This window comes from Prionailurus viverrinus, chromosome D3 (genome assembly GCF_022837055.1).
Source record: "Prionailurus viverrinus isolate Anna chromosome D3, UM_Priviv_1.0, whole genome shotgun sequence".
NCBI classification, from domain to species: domain Eukaryota; kingdom Metazoa; phylum Chordata; class Mammalia; order Carnivora; family Felidae; genus Prionailurus; species Prionailurus viverrinus.
Window position 1 is genome coordinate 44,064,111 of NC_062572.1, and position 15,959 is coordinate 44,080,069.

The window sequence follows — 15,959 nt, forward strand, 5'->3', positions numbered from 1 at the left end:
TAAAGAAAGTAATATAACAAACTCAGGTACCTCTAAACCTAGGATCAAAAGCTATTAATATCTTATCATATTTTTCTCTAAAGTACAAGTAAAGTTCCATTTCTTTCTCTCCTAAGTCTCATTTTTCCCCAACCCCAGAGGATGTTTCTTAAGGAATCTATGTAAGGCAGGGGCGCCTGGGTGGCGCAGCCGGTTAAACGTCCGACTTCAGCCAGGTCACGATCTCGCGGTCTGTGAGTTCGAGCCCCGCGTCAGGCTCTGGGCTGATGGCTCAGAGCCTGGAGCCTGTTTCCGATTCTGTGTCTCCCTCTCTCTCTGCCCCTCCCCCGTTCATGCTCTCTCTCTGTCCCAAAAATAAATAAATGTTGAAAAAAAAATTAAAAAAAAAAAAAAAAAAAAAGGAATCTATGTAAGGCAATAATAACATCGCAATACACACATCTATCAAATTAACTCAATGTACACACAATGTTAATGTGTCAATTATATCTCAATGAAAAACAAACAAACAGAAGCAGGAAAAGCCAATGTCCCAGTTCAAAAGCTGTCAGGCAGGAGGAATTCTCTTTCACTATGGGAGAGTCAGTCATTTTGTTTTCTTCAGGCTTCAACTAATTGGATGAGGCCCTGCCTTACTCAGTCTAACAATTTAAATGTTAATCTCATCTAAAAATACCTTCACAAAAATACTTGAAATAATGGTTGACCAAATATCTGGGCAGTCTGAGGCCCATCAAGTTGATGTGTAAAATTAACTATCTCACTTACTTAGGTATTTACCTGAAAAACAAAAAGATGCATGTCCACACCGAAAAAAATTTTGTAATTATTTTTACTAACTTATTCATAGTCATCAAAAACTGTAAACAACCAATGTCCATCAGCTGGTGAAGAGATAAACAAGTTGTGGTATAACCATCAATGGACCACTATTCAGCAATTTTTGAAAAATACAGATACATGCTGCAGTACAAATAAATCTCAAAACCATTATGCTAAGTGAAAAAGGCCACATTCAAAAGGCTACATATTATAATCAATTTATATGATGCACTGGAAAAGGCAAAACTATAGGACCAGAAAGGTAAGTGGTTGCCAGCAGCTGGGGGTGTGAGAAGAAAGTTGATTACAAAGGAATGCAAGGGAACTTTTGGGCTGGTGGGAATATTCTTCATCTTCATTGTGGCTGTAGTCACATGCTACATGTCTGTCAAATTTCATCAGACTTCATCATGTAATCTGGGTGAATTTTCCTTCATGTAAATTATACTTCAATAAAACCTGATTTAAATAAATGGTACAAATTGAGATGAGAAAGAGGTCCAATTATGTGATGTTATCAGGCTCCTTAGGACTCTTCCACTCTTGCACTAGGCCTCTGAAAGATATTTCTGCTTCTCACTTACCTTCTTTCCCAAACATGGTGCTTTAGCTAAGACTTCACCTCTGGTTCCACATACCTGCCAAATCCCTTCATTTTGATGTTCATGTAGCCAGTGCTCTGATTAGACCTGTTATATTTCCCCATTCTGACAAAGACTGTATTCTTTAGATAGTTTACTGTGCAATGTTGAAATACCACTATTCTTTTCATTCTTCTATGCAATCTTCACCATATTCCACGCTGAAGGGGCCTCCAAAATGGATCTTCTAGCGCTCATTTATTTCCAAACTTATGTGAAAACTGGGTTTTATACAACTCTTTTTCCTCTGTAGGTTATGTGTGATTGTATTTGTTCTCCTTTGTTTATATGGTTTGGGGAATGTAGAGGGATTTGGGTTATCTTAACTCGTTTCTAGTTTTATTGCATTAATTTCATATATGTTGTTCTGCATGTTATCTGTTCTTAAGAATTTGTTAAAACTTCTTTGTCTATTCTATCATCAATTTGGTAACCTTTCCATATATTCTTGAAAAGAATGCAAATTATTTGGGGGAGGGGAGATATAGAAACCATATAGGTCATGTTTATTAACTGTATTGATAAATTCATCCGAAGTTTACTAAATTTTAGTCTGGTTAATGAAGAAATTTCTGATATATGTGTGTTAAAATAATTCATTAAGAGAGTAGGTTTTCCAAATATAATACATGTAAGTTTCCAAAATAAAATAACCTATGTGAGGTAAATTTGTAAATATGAGTGCTACACACCATTATTATATTAGCCACAGAAACAAAATAAAATTTATGACAACACAAGGTATAAAAGTACCAATTAAAAATGTCCTGGAAAGAATTCATGTTGGATAACACAGTCAGTGTGACTTAGAGCATTACTTAAAAGCCAAAAAGGCTGCCATAAAATCTTTTTTGTAACAATAGTCAAAAATAGCATAACCTTGATATCTGAGTTACCAGAAGACTTTCTCTTGATGTCAATTCAACTACAGCAAGTACTGTTCCCAGGGCATTTCATGGATATATCATTGCTCTTTCTCTTCCAACAAAGTGTTATTTGATTTCAACAAATCTCAAATAATCTTTTGGTATAAGACATAAACCTCCAAGAATTAAGAATGTCAAAGCAACTTTTGCTAGCTGTTTGACAGAATCTCCTGGAAATTGAACTTTGAGTTGTTTATAAATTTTGATTACCAGGTTCTACTCACAAATTGGGTAGCTGGCAATGAAAGACTGCCAGCAGACGATTAGAAAGTTATATATATTAAAGTTCATTGTTTTCATTTGTTTCTTCTATGATAAAGGAAATCGCATTAAGATACAAGGATTTGAAACAAACCTTGTGCAGTCACTGCAAGACATGATTGGGCAACATGACAGTGGAGGAAAAGGTCCCTAGTGTTTTCCTGTAATATTCTACTCTATCAACTCATGAACCATTATTAGAGTTGAAACTGAAATATTTTGTCCCTTTGTTAATGATTATTTTATCCCCATGTTCACATGGGAAACAAAATCCTTCTTAAATAATAGAATACAAATTAACTTTTCTCTAATGAATAAAGGGACTTTCAATATATCCCAAAGGCTAACAACTGACATACTGTATAGAATGAAGGAGGGGAAATTTTTTTAACTGTGCACCCATTTGCATTTCAAAGCCTTTCCTAACTGATTATCTTGAACAGAGAGTAAGATGGTATTCAGTTATGTTTTTAAGTTCATTCACTTATAGATAGTTTGTGACTCCAGGAAGTTCGTAGTGGGATTAGAAGTTAAGTGTTACTGTCTAGACAAGGACATTGGTGGTCATAAATTATGATTATGTGACTGCTGTTGCATTCTGTCTGAATGGAATTGGGGTGGTGATCCATGTCTCAAGTGGCCTAGAAACCACTTTGACAGTCTTCTCAAAGGAGCATCAATAGCAAAAGTCAAGGTCTGAAGAGAAATGTGTGTTTACATCAGGAAAATACTAAGTAAATTCTGAAAACAAAACAGCATGAGAGTATATCTACCAATGTATTTCAATGGCCATCCTTAATTTCAGCAAGAGGCCATTTTCCTATTAGCAAAGCAGATTCTATCACTGATATTTGCACAATTTCATAGACTTGGGGGTGAGATCATAGGAGGAAACTGTTAGCTAGAACTAGCTTTCTTTTTCCTGAGAGTTTGAACTGAATTTTTAGATATACTTTCTGGAACAAAAAGCCAGTATCAGATATAAATGATCTCTGTTATTTGAATTATGTGGGGGTTTTTTCCCTATAAATGACCAGATTCAGAAATAACAAAGTTGCCCCAAGGAGTTCCTTCTGACACTGCTATTCTTAAGCTTTTCTTCTGCCTTGTTTGGATGGAATGTGGCCATCCATGCCCTGTAGGCTTCACTGGGACACAGCATTTGCTTGATGCTTTGGGAGGTTCAGGGGGTGGCAAGGAGAAATAGCAGCATAAGTACCCTATTTGCTATTACTCTCCCCTGTTTAAAAAAAAAAAAAACAGCTTTGGAGGGGAGGACCCATGATGGCAGAACAGCATGGAAGTTTTTTTTGTCTCACGTCCATGAAATACAACCAGACCAACACTAAACCATCCTGCACACCTAGAAGACTGATCTGAGGATTAACACAACAATCTGCACAAACTGAACCACAGAATTCAGCAGGTACATGGCAGGGAGAGGTGAACTGGGAGAGAGAGAGCCATGGAGAGCAAAGAGCCATTTTTGTGTGCAGAGAGAGGATGGAGACGGGGGTGGGGAAGAATACAGGAAGAGCACCCCTCCTCAAAAGCAGCTGGAGAGAAAGTGGAAAAGTGGAAATAGCTGCAGGGACTGAACTAAAAGGGGAGAAAGGAGAAAGAAGAGAGTTTAAATTCCATTAAGACTATAAACAGGGGGAGTGCAGAGTCTGAAACTCTGCAGCTCAATACCTGGTGGTGCTCTGGTGAGAAGGGCGAACTCCCAAGAACAGAGTAAAGTCCGGAGGTCTTTGGGCCACACGGGGAGGGCCAGTTCCCTTGCTGGGAAGACACCTGGTAGAGGCTGTGTGACTCCTTCCCAAAGGCAAATGCCCAGTGGACCCGGGAGAACAACCACATTCTCCGGTGCTGGAACAAGGTCGCTGGGGGTGAAGCCTGGTGCCAGATGTGTGTTGTGATTTTCCATAATCCCTGAAACGCTGCTGCTGCTACACAATTGCGTGAACTTTTTCTGGGGCAGGCTGGCACCCAGCCACAGACTCTGGGCATCGGTAGCACCACTGCCCCGCGAACGTGCCTGGGTGCAGCTGGCACCCGGCCATTGCTTGGTGAGACCCTCCCATAGAGTGGAAGAATAGGTAAAAGCCACAGTCCTTCAGAAATTAGGGGTAAGGAAAAACAGCCGCATCTGAGATAAAACTCAGGAGAGAGGTTCTGCCTGCGGCTTGGTCACAGTGTAAAAGCGGGGATTGGAAGGAAGCCGAAAACAAAGGACTGGTGCGCGATTGCTGATTGGGGAGAAGAGAGTTCAGAGACTGTTCTGAACAGAAACTGGATAGGTGGATAATGGCATTTTCACGACTCCCACGCATGCGCACACATACCTACAGGCTCCACAACAATCCGTCCCAGTAAACTAAGCAACGCCATCTAGTGGAGAATGTAGATGTTACACTAAGCCCCGCCCAACTGGGCCTACCTCGCTCTTCAGGAACACAAGTCTCTCCACCTGCTTAATTCATGTACTATAAAGCGCTTCATAGTTTGACTTCGAGGGGAAAATGAGTTAATTTCGGTCATATTTCAGTCTGTTCACCTGTGAATCTATTCAATTTTCTTTATTTTTTCTTTTCTTTTTTCCTTTCTCATTTCTTTTCTTTTTGTTGAATACAGAAAGAGAAAAAATTCATTTTTATTTTCAATTTTTACTAAAAATATTTTCCTTTAATTTTTTCTACTATATTTTTTACATTTGTGTAAATTTTTTCAAATTCTACTTTACTTCCATCATTTAATTTTAGTCTACTTCAGTGTATTCATTTTTTCAAATTTTTAAACAATTTCCTTTTTTTTCTTGCCTTTTTCCTCTAATCTATCAAGCCCATTTCAACACCCAGACAAAAACACACCTAGGATCTAGCATCATTTATTTCATTTTTTTCTGTATGTGTGTTTGTTTTTAATTTTTTATTTTAACATTTTTAAATTTTAATATTTTTTAACTTTAATATTTTTTACCTCATTAATTCCTTTTCTCCCTTCAAAATGACAAAATGAAGGAATTCAACCCAAAAGACAGAGCAGGAAGAAACAACAGGCAGGGACTTAATCAACACAGATACAAACAAGATGTCTGAACCAGATTTTAGAATCACAATAATAAGAATACTATGGAGTCAAAAATAGATTACAGTCCCTTTCTGTGGAGATAAAAGAAGTAAAAGCTAGCCAGGATGAAATAAAAAAAATATGGTAACTGAGCTACAATCTCGAAAAGATGCCATGGGAGCAGGGATAGATGAGGCAGAACAAAAAATCAGCGATATAGAGGACAAACTTATGGAGAATAATTAAGCAGAAAAAAAGAGGGAGTTTAAGACAAAAAAGCATGAGAAATCAATGACTCTAAAAAGGCATATCATCAGAATCATAGGGGTCCCAGAAGAGGAAGAGAGAGAAATAGGGGTAGAAGGGTTATGTGAGCAAATCATAGCAGAAAACTTTCCTAACCTGGGGAAAGACACAGACATCAAAATCCAGGAAGCACAGAGGACTCCCATTAGATTGAACAAAACCGACCATCAACAAGGCATACCATAGTGAAATTCACAAAATACTCAGGCAAGGAAAGAATCATGAAAGCAGCAAGGGAAAAAAAAATCCTTAATCAAAAGGGAAGAGAGATCAGATTTGCAACAGACCTATCCATAGAAACATGGCAGGCCAGAAAGGAGTGGCAGGATATATTCAGTGTGCTGAATCAGAAAAATATGCAGGGAAGAATTCTTTATCCAGCAAAGCTATCATTCAAAACAGGAAAGATAAAAAGTTTCCCAGACAAACAAAAAGGAAAGGAGTTTGGGACCAATAAACCATCCCCGCAAGAAACTTTAAGGAAAACTCTGAGGGGGAAAAAACATGATAGATAGATAGATAGATAGATAGATAGATAGATAGATAGATACCAAAAGCAACAAAGACTAGAAAGGACCAAAGAACATCACCAGAAACTCCAACTCTACAAGCCACATAATGACGATAAATTCATATCTTTTAGTACTCACTCTAAATGTGAATGGACTAAATGCTCCAATAAAAAGACACAGGGTAACAGAATGAATAAGAAAACAAGATCCATCTATATGCTGTTTACAAGACACCCACTTTAGACCTAAAGACACCTTCAGATTGAAAGTAAGGGGATGGAGAAACATCTATCATGCTAATGGTCAACAAAAGAAAGCCAGAGTACCCAGACTTATATCAGACAAACTAGACATTAAAATAAAGACTGTATCAAGGGATGCAGAAGGGCATTATATCATAATAAAGAGGTCTATCAACCAAGAAAACCTAACAATTGTAAACATTTATGTGCCAAATTCCGAAGCACCCAAATATATAAATCAATTAGTCACAAACATAAAGAAATTAACTGATACTAATACCATAATAGTAGGGTATTCAACACCCTACTCACAGCAATGGACAGATCATCTAATCAAGAAATCAACAAGGAAACAATGGCTTTGAATGACACACTGGACCAGATGGACTTAACAGATACATTCAGAACATTTCATCCTAAAGCAGCAGAATATACATTCTTCTCCAGTGCACATGGAACATTGTCCAGAATAGACCACATACTGGGACACAAATCAGCCCTCAACAAGTACAAGAAGATCGAAATCATACTGTGCATATTTTCAGACCACAACACTACGAAAATCAAAACCAACCACAAGAAAAAATTTGGAAAGGTAACAAATACAGGGAGACACAAGAACATCCTACTAAAGAATGAATGGGCTAAGCAAACAGTTAAAGAGAAAATTAAAAAGTTCATGGAAATCAAGAAAATGATAACACCAAAACCCAAAACATCTGGGATGCAGGAAAGATCATAAGAGGAAAGTATATAGCAATCCAGGCCTTCCTAAAGTAGGAAGAAAGATCTCAGATACACAACCTAACCTTACACCATAAAGAGCTGGAAAAAGAACAGCAAATAAAACCTAAAACCAGCAGAAGACAGGAAATAATAAAGATTAGAGCAGAAATTAATGCCATCGAAACCAAAAACAACAACAACAAAAGAAAAAAAGTAGAACACATCAATGAAACCAGAAGCTGGTTCTTTGAAAGAATTAACAAAATTGATAAACCACTAGACAGGTCACAAAGAAAAAGGAAAGGACTGATATAAATAAAATAAAAAATGTAAGAGGAGAGTCACAACCAACAGAGCAGAAATAAAAACAATAATAAGAGAATATTATGAGCAATTATATGCCAGTAAATGGGCAATATGCAAGAAATGGACAAAATTCCTAGAAACATATACACTACCAAACTGAAACAGGAAGAAATAGAAAATTTGAACAGACCCATAACCAGTAAGGAAATCAAATTAGTAATCAATCAAAAATCTCCCAAAAAACAAGAGCCCAGGGTCATACAGCTTTCCAGGGGAATTCTACCAAACATTTAAGGAAAAGTTAACACCTATTCTCTTGAAACTTCCAAAAAATAGAAATGTAAGGAAAACTTCCAAAATCTTTCTATGAAGCCAGCATTACCCTCATTCCAAAACTAGACAGAGACCCCACTAAAAAGGAGAACTATAGACCAGTTTCCCTCATGAACATGGATGCAAAAATTCTCAACAAGATTTTTGCCAACCGATCCAACAATACATTTAAAAAATTACTCACCACGGCCAAGTGGGATTTATACCTGGGATGCAGGATTGGTTCAATATCCACAAAACAATCAATGTGATTCATCACATCAATGAAATAAAAGACAAAAACCACATGATCCTCTCAATAGATGCAGAGAAAGCATTTGACAAAATACAGCATCCTTTCTTGATAAAAACCCTCAAGAAAGTAGGGACAGAAGGATTATACCTCGAGACCATAAAAGCCAATACAAAAGACCCAATGGTAATATCATCTTCAATGGGGAAAAGCTGAGAGCTTTCCCCCTAAGGTCAGAAACAAGACAGGGATGTCCACTCTCACCACTGTTATTCAACATACTATTGGAAGTCTTAGCCTCTGCAATCAGACAACACAAAGAAATAAAAGGCATCCAAATCAACCAGGAGGCCAAAGTTTCACTCTTTGCAGATGACATGAAACTCTATATGGAAAACCCAAAAGATTCCACCAAAAAACTGCTAGAACTGATTCATGAATTCAGCAAAGTAGCAGGATATAAAATCAATGCACAGTAATCGGTTGCATTACTATACACCAACAATAAAGCAACAGAAAGAGAAATCAAGGAATCGATCCCATATACAATTGCACCAAGAACCATAAAATACCTAGGAATGAATCTAACCAGAGGTGAAAAATCTGTACACTGAAAACTATAGAAAGCTTATGAAAGAAATTGAAGAAGACACAAAAAAACGGAACAAAGATTCCATGTTCCTGGATAGGATGAACAAATGTTGTTAAAATGTCAATACTACCCAAAGCAGTCTACATATTCAATGCAATTCCTATCAAAATAACACCAGCATTCTTCACAGAACTAAAAAACACAATCCTAAAATCTGTATGAAACCAGAAAAGCCCCTGAATAGACAAAGCAATCTTGAAAAAGAAAAACAAAGCAGGAGGTATCACAATCTGGGACTTCAAGCTGTATTACAAGGTTGTAATCATCAAGACAGTATGGTACTGGCACAAAAACAGACTCAGATCAATGGAACAGAATAGAGAACCCAGAAATGGACCCACAAACGTGTGGCCAACTAATCTTTGACAAAGCAGGAAAGAATATCCAACGGAATAAAGACAGTGTCTTCAGCAAGTGGTGCTGGGAAAACTGGACAGCGACATGCAGAAGAATGAACCTGGACCACTTTCTTACAACCAGACACAAAAACAAACTCAAGTTGATGAAAGACCTAAATGTAAGATAGGAAGCCATCAAAATTCTCAAGGAGAAAGTAGGCAAAAACCTCTTTGATCTTGGCCGCAGCAATTTCTTACTCAACACGTCTCCAGAGGCAAGGGAAACAAAAGCAAAAATGAACTATTGGGACCTCATCAAAATAAAGCTTCTGCACAGCAAAGGAAACAATCAGCCAAACTAAAGCAGCCGACAGAACTGGAGAAGATATTAGCAAATGACATATCAGATAAAGGGTTGGGATCCAAAATGTATAAAGAACTTATCAAACTCAATGCCCAAAAAAACAAATAACCCAGTGAAGAAATGGGCAAAAGACATGAATAGACATTTCTCCGAAGAAGACATCCAGATGGCCAACCAAGACATGAAAAAATGATCAACATCACTCATCATCAGGGAAATACAAATCAAAACCACAATGAGATACCACCTCACACCTGTCAGAAGGGCTGACATTAACAACTCAGGCAACAACAGATCTTGGCAAGGTGGAGAAAGAGGATCTCTTTTGCACTGCTGGTGGGAATGCAAACTGGTGCAGTCACTCTGGAAAACAGTATGGAGGTTCCTCAGCAAATTAAAAATAGAACTACCCTATGACCCAGCAATTGCACTTCTAGGTTTTTTTTTAAATATATGAAATTTATTGTCAAATTGGTTTCCATACAACACCCAGTGCTCATCCCAAAAGGTGCCCTCCTCAATACCCATCACCCACCCTCCCCTCCCTCCCACCCCCCATCAACCCTCAGTTTGTTCTCAGTTTTTAACAGTCTCTTATGCTTTGGCTCTCTCCCACTCTAACCTCTTTTTTTTTTCCTTCCCCTCCCCCATGGGTTTCTGTTAAGTTTCTCAGGATCCACATAAGAGTGAAACCATATGGTATCTGTCTTTCTCTGTATGGCTTATTTCACTTAGCATCACACTCTCCAGTTCCATCCACGTTGCTACAAAAGGCCATATTTCATTTTTTCTCATTGCCACGTAGTATTCCATTGTGTATATAAACCACAATTTCTTTATCCTTCATCAGTTGATGGACATTTAGGCTCTTTCCATAATTTGGCTATTGTTGAGAGTGCTGCTATGAACATTGGGGTACAAGTGCCCTATGCATCAGTACTCCTGTATCCCTTGGATAAATTCCTAGCGGTGCTATTGCTGGCTCATAGGGTAGGTCTATTTTTAATTTTCTGAGGAACCTCCACACTGCTTTCCAGAGCGGCTGCACCAATTTGCATTCCCACCAACAGTGCAAGAGGGTTCCTATTTCTCCACATCCTCGCCAGCATCTATAGTCTCCTAATTTCTTCATTTTGGCCACTCTGACTGGCGTGAGGTGATACCTGAGTGTGGTGTTGATTTGTATTTCCCTGATAAGGAGCGACGTTGATCATCTTTTCATGTGCCTGTTGGCCATCCGGATGTCTTCTTTAGAGAAGTGTCTATTCATGTTTTCTGCCCATTTCTTCACTGGGTTATTTGTTTTTCGGGTGTGGAGTTTGGAGAGCTCTTTATAGATTTTGGAGACTAGCCCTTTGTCTGATATGTCATTTGCAAATATCTTTTCCCATTCCGTTGGTTGTCTTTTAGTTTTGTTGGTTGTTTCCTTTGCTGTGCAGAAGCTTTTTACCTTCCTAAGGTCCCAGTAATTCACTTTTGCTTTTAATTCCCTTGCCTTTGGGGATGTGTCGAGTAAGAGATTGCTACGGCTGAGGTCAGAGAGGTCTTTTCCTGCTTTCTCCTCTAAGGTTTTGATGGTTTCCTGTCTCACATTCAGGTCCTTTATCCATTTTGAGTTTATTTTTGTGAATGGTGTGAGAAAGTGGTCTAGTTTCAACCTTCTGCATGTTGCTGTCCAGTTCTCCCAGCACCATTTGTTAAAGAGACTGTCTTTTTTCCATTGGATGTTCTTTCCTGCTTTGTCAAAGATTAGTTGGCCATACGTTTATGGGTCTAGTTCTGGGGTTTCTATTCTATTCCATTGGTCTATGTGTCTGTTTTTGTGCCAGTACCATGCTGTCTTGATGATGACAGCTTTGTAGTAGAGGCTAAAGTCTAGGATTGTGATGCCTCCTGCTTTGGTCTTCTTCTTCAAAATTCCTTTGGCTATTCGGGGCCTTTTGTGGTTCCATATGAATTTTAGGATTGCTTGTTCTAGTTTCGAGAAGAATGCTGGTGCAATTTTGATTGGGATTGCATTGAATGCGTAGATAGCTTTAGGTAGTATTGACATTTTGACAATATTTATTCTTCCAATCCATGAGCAGGGAATGTCTTTCCATTTCTTTAAATCTTCTTCAATTACCTTCATAAGTTTTCTATAGTTTTCAGCATACAGATCTTTTACATCTTTGGTTAGATTTATTCCTAGGTATTTTATGCTTCTTGGTGCAATTGTGAATGGGATCCGTTTCTTTATTTGTCTTTCTGTTGCTTCATTGTTAGTGTATAAGAATGCAACTGATTTCTGTACATTGATTTTGTATCCTGCAACTTTGCTGAATTCCTGTATCAGTTCTAGCAGACTTTTGGTGGAGTCTATCGGATTTTCCATGTATAATATCATGTCATCTGCAAAAAGCGAAAGCTTGACTTCATCTTTGCTGATTTTGATGCCTTTGATTTCCTTTTGTTGTCTGATTGTTGATGCTAGAACTTCCAGCACTATGTTACACAACAGCGGTGAGAGTGGGTATCCCTGTCGTGTTCCTGATCTCAGGGAAAAAGCTCTCAGTTTTTCCCCATTGAGGATGGTGTTAGCTGTGGGCTTTTCATAAATGGCTTTTATGTTCTTTAAGTATGTTCCTTCTATCCCGACTTTCTCAAGGGTTTTTATTAAGAAAGGTGCTGGATTTTGTCAAAGGCCTTTTCTGCATCGATTGACAGGATCATATGGTTCTTATCTTTTCTTTTATTAATGTGATGTATCACGTTGATTGATTTGCGAATGTTGAACCAGCCCTGCATCCCAGGAATGAATCCCACTTGGTCATGGTGAATAATTCTTTTTATATGTCGTTGAATTCGATTTGCTAGTATCTTATTGAGAATTTTTGCATCCATATTCATCAGGGATATTGGCCTGTAGTTCTCTTTTTTTACTGGGTCTCTGTCTGGTTTAGGAATCAAAGTAATACTGGCTTCATAGAATGAGTCTGGAAGTTTTCCTTCCCTTTCTATTACTTGGAATAGCTTGAGAAGGATAGGTATTATCTCTGCTTTGAACGTCTGGTAGAACTCCCCTGGGAAGCCATCTGGTCCTGGACTCTTATTTGTTGGGAGATTTTTGATAACCGATTCAATTTCTTCACTGGTTATGGGTCTGTTCAAGCTTTCTATTTCCTCCTGATTGAGTTTTGGAAGAGTGTGGGTGTTTAGGAATTTGTCCATTTCTTCCAGGTTGTCCAATTTGTTGGCATATAATTTTTCATAGTATTCCCTGATAATTGTTTGTATCTCTGAGGGATTGGTTGTAATCATTCCATTTTCATTCATGATTTTATCTATTTGGGTCATCTCCCTTTTCTTTTTGAGAAGCCTGGCTAGAGGTCTGTCAATTTTGTTTATTTTTTCAAAAAACCAACTCTTGGTTTCATTGATCTGCTCTACAGTTTTTTTAGATTCTATATTGTTTATTTCTGCTCTGATCTTTATTATTTCTCTTCTTCTGCTGGGTTTGGGGTGTCTTTGCTGTTCTGCTTCTACTTCCTTTAGGTGTGCTGTTAGATTTTGTATTTGGGATTTTTCTTGTTTCTTGAGATAGGCCTGGATTGCAATGTATTTTCCTCTCAGGACTGCCTTTGCTGCGTCCCAAAGCGTTTGGATTGTTGTATTTTCATTTTCGTTTGTTTCCATATATTTTTTTAATTTCTTCTCTAATTGCCTGGTTGACCCACTCATTCGTTAGTAGGGTGTTCTTTAACCTCCATGCTTTTGGAGGTTTTCCAGACTTTTTCCTGTGGTTGATTTCAAGCTTCATAGCATTGTGGTCTGAAAGTATGCTGGTATAATTTCAATTCTTGTAAACTTATGAAGGGCTGTTTTGTGACCCAGTATATGATCTATCCTGGAGAATGTTCCATGTGCACTCGAGAAGAAAGTATATTCTGTTGCTTTGGGATGCAGAGTTCTAAATATATCTGTCAAGTCCATCTGATCCAATGTCTCATTCAGGGTCCTTGTTTCTTTATTGACCGTGTGTCTAGATGATTTATCCATTTCTGTAAGTGGGGTGTTAAAGTCCCCACTTTATCAATAAGGTTGCTTATGTTTATGAGTAATTGTTTTATATATTTGGGGGCTCCGGTATCCAGCGCATAGACATTTATAATTGTTAGCTCTTCCTGATGGATAGACCCTGTAATTATTATATAATGCCCTTCTTCATCTCTTGTTACAGCCTTTAATTTAAAGTCTAGTTTGTCTGATATAAGTATGGCTACTCCAGCTTCCTTTTGGCTTCCAGTATCATGATAAATAGTTCTCCATCCCCTCACTCTCAATCTAAAGGTGTCCTCAGGTCTAAAATGAGTCTCTTGTAGACAGCAAATAGATGGGTCTTGTTTTTTTATCCATTCTGATACCCTATGTCTTTTGGTTGGCGCATTTAATCCATTTACATTCAGTGGTATTATAGAAAGATACGGGTTTAGAGTCATTGTGATGTCTGTATGTTTTATGCTTGTAGTGATGTCTCTGGTACTTTGTCTCACAGGGTCCCCCTTAGGATCTCTTGTAGGGCTGGTTTAGTGGTGACAAATTCCTTCAGTTTTTGTTTGTTTGGGAAGACCTTTATCTCTCCTTCTATTCTAAATGACAGACTTGCTGGATAAAGGATTCTCTGCTGCATATTTTTTCTGTCTAGCACCCTGAAAATCTCGTGTCAATTCTTTCTGGCCTGCCAAGTTTCAAAAGAGAGATCAGTCACGAGTCTTATAGGTCTCCCTTTATATGTGAGGGCACGTTTACCCCTTGCTGCTTTCAGAATTTTCTCTTTATCCTTGTATTTTGCCAGTTTCACTATGATATGTCGTGCAGAAGATCGATTCAAGTTACGTCTGAAGGGAGTTCTCTGTGCCTCTTGGATTCCATGCCTTTTTCCTTCCCCAGTTCAGGGAAGTTCTAAGCTATAATTTCTTCAAGTACCCCTTCAGCACCTTTCCCTCTCTCTTCCTCCTCTGGGATACCAATTATGCGTATATTATTTCTTTTTAGTGTATCACTTAGTTCTCTAATTTTCCCCTCATACTCCTGGATTTTTTTATCTCTTTTTCTCAGCTTCCTCTTTTTCCATAACTGTATCTTCTAGTTCACCTATTCTCTCCTCTGCCTCTTCCATCCGAGCTGTCGTCATTTCCATTTTGTTTTGCATTTCGTTTAAAGCGCTTTTCAGCTCCTCGTGACTGTTCCTTAGTCCCTTCATCTCTGTAGCAAGAGATTCTCTGCTGTCCTCTATACTGTTTTCAAGCCCAGCGATTAATTTTATGACTATTATTCTAAATTCACTTTCTGTTATATTATTTAAATCCTTTTTGATCAGTTCATTAGCTGTTGTTATTTTTGGAGATTCTTCTGAGGGGAATTCTTCTGCTTGGTCATTTTGGATAGTCCCAGGAGTGGTGAGGACCTGCAGGGCACTTCCCCTGTGCTGTGGTGTATAACTGGAGTTGGTTGTTGGGGCCGCAGTCCGACCTGATGTCTGCCCCCAGCCCACCGCTGGGGTCACAGTCAGACTGGTGTGTGCCTTCTCTTCTCCTCTCCTAGGGGCGGGATTCACTGTGGGGTGGCATGGCCCGTCTGGGCTACTTGCACACTGCCAGGCTTGTGATGCTGGGGATCTGGCGTATTAGCTGGGGTGGGTAGGCAAGGTGCTCGGGGGCAGGAGGGGCAGGCTTAGATCGATTCTCCTTAGGTGATCCACTTCAGGAGGGGCCCTGTGGCAGCAGGAGGGAGTCAGATCCGCTGCCGGAGGTTTGGCTCCCCAGAAGCGCAGAGTTGGGTGTTTGGGAGGAGGGAGCAAGTTCCCTGGCAGGAACTGGTTCCCTTTGGGATTTTGGCTGGGGGATGGGCGGGGGAGATGGCGCTGGCGAGCACCTTTGTTCCCCACCAAACTGAGTTCTGTCCTCAGGGGGCTCAGCAGCTCTCCCTCCCTTTGTCCTCCAGCCTTCTCGCTTTCTGAGCAGAGCCTTTAACTTATGACCTCCCAGACGCTAAGTCGCGCTTGCTGTGGGAACACAGTCCATCAGGCCCCTCCGCTTTTGCCAGCCAGACTCGGGGGCTCTGCTTGGCCGGTGAGCTGCCCCTCCACCCCGGCTCCCTCCCGCCAGTCTGTGGAGCGCGCACCTCCTCGCCGCCCTTCCTACCCTCTTCCGTGGGCCTCTCGTCTGCGCTTGGCTCCAGAGACTCTATT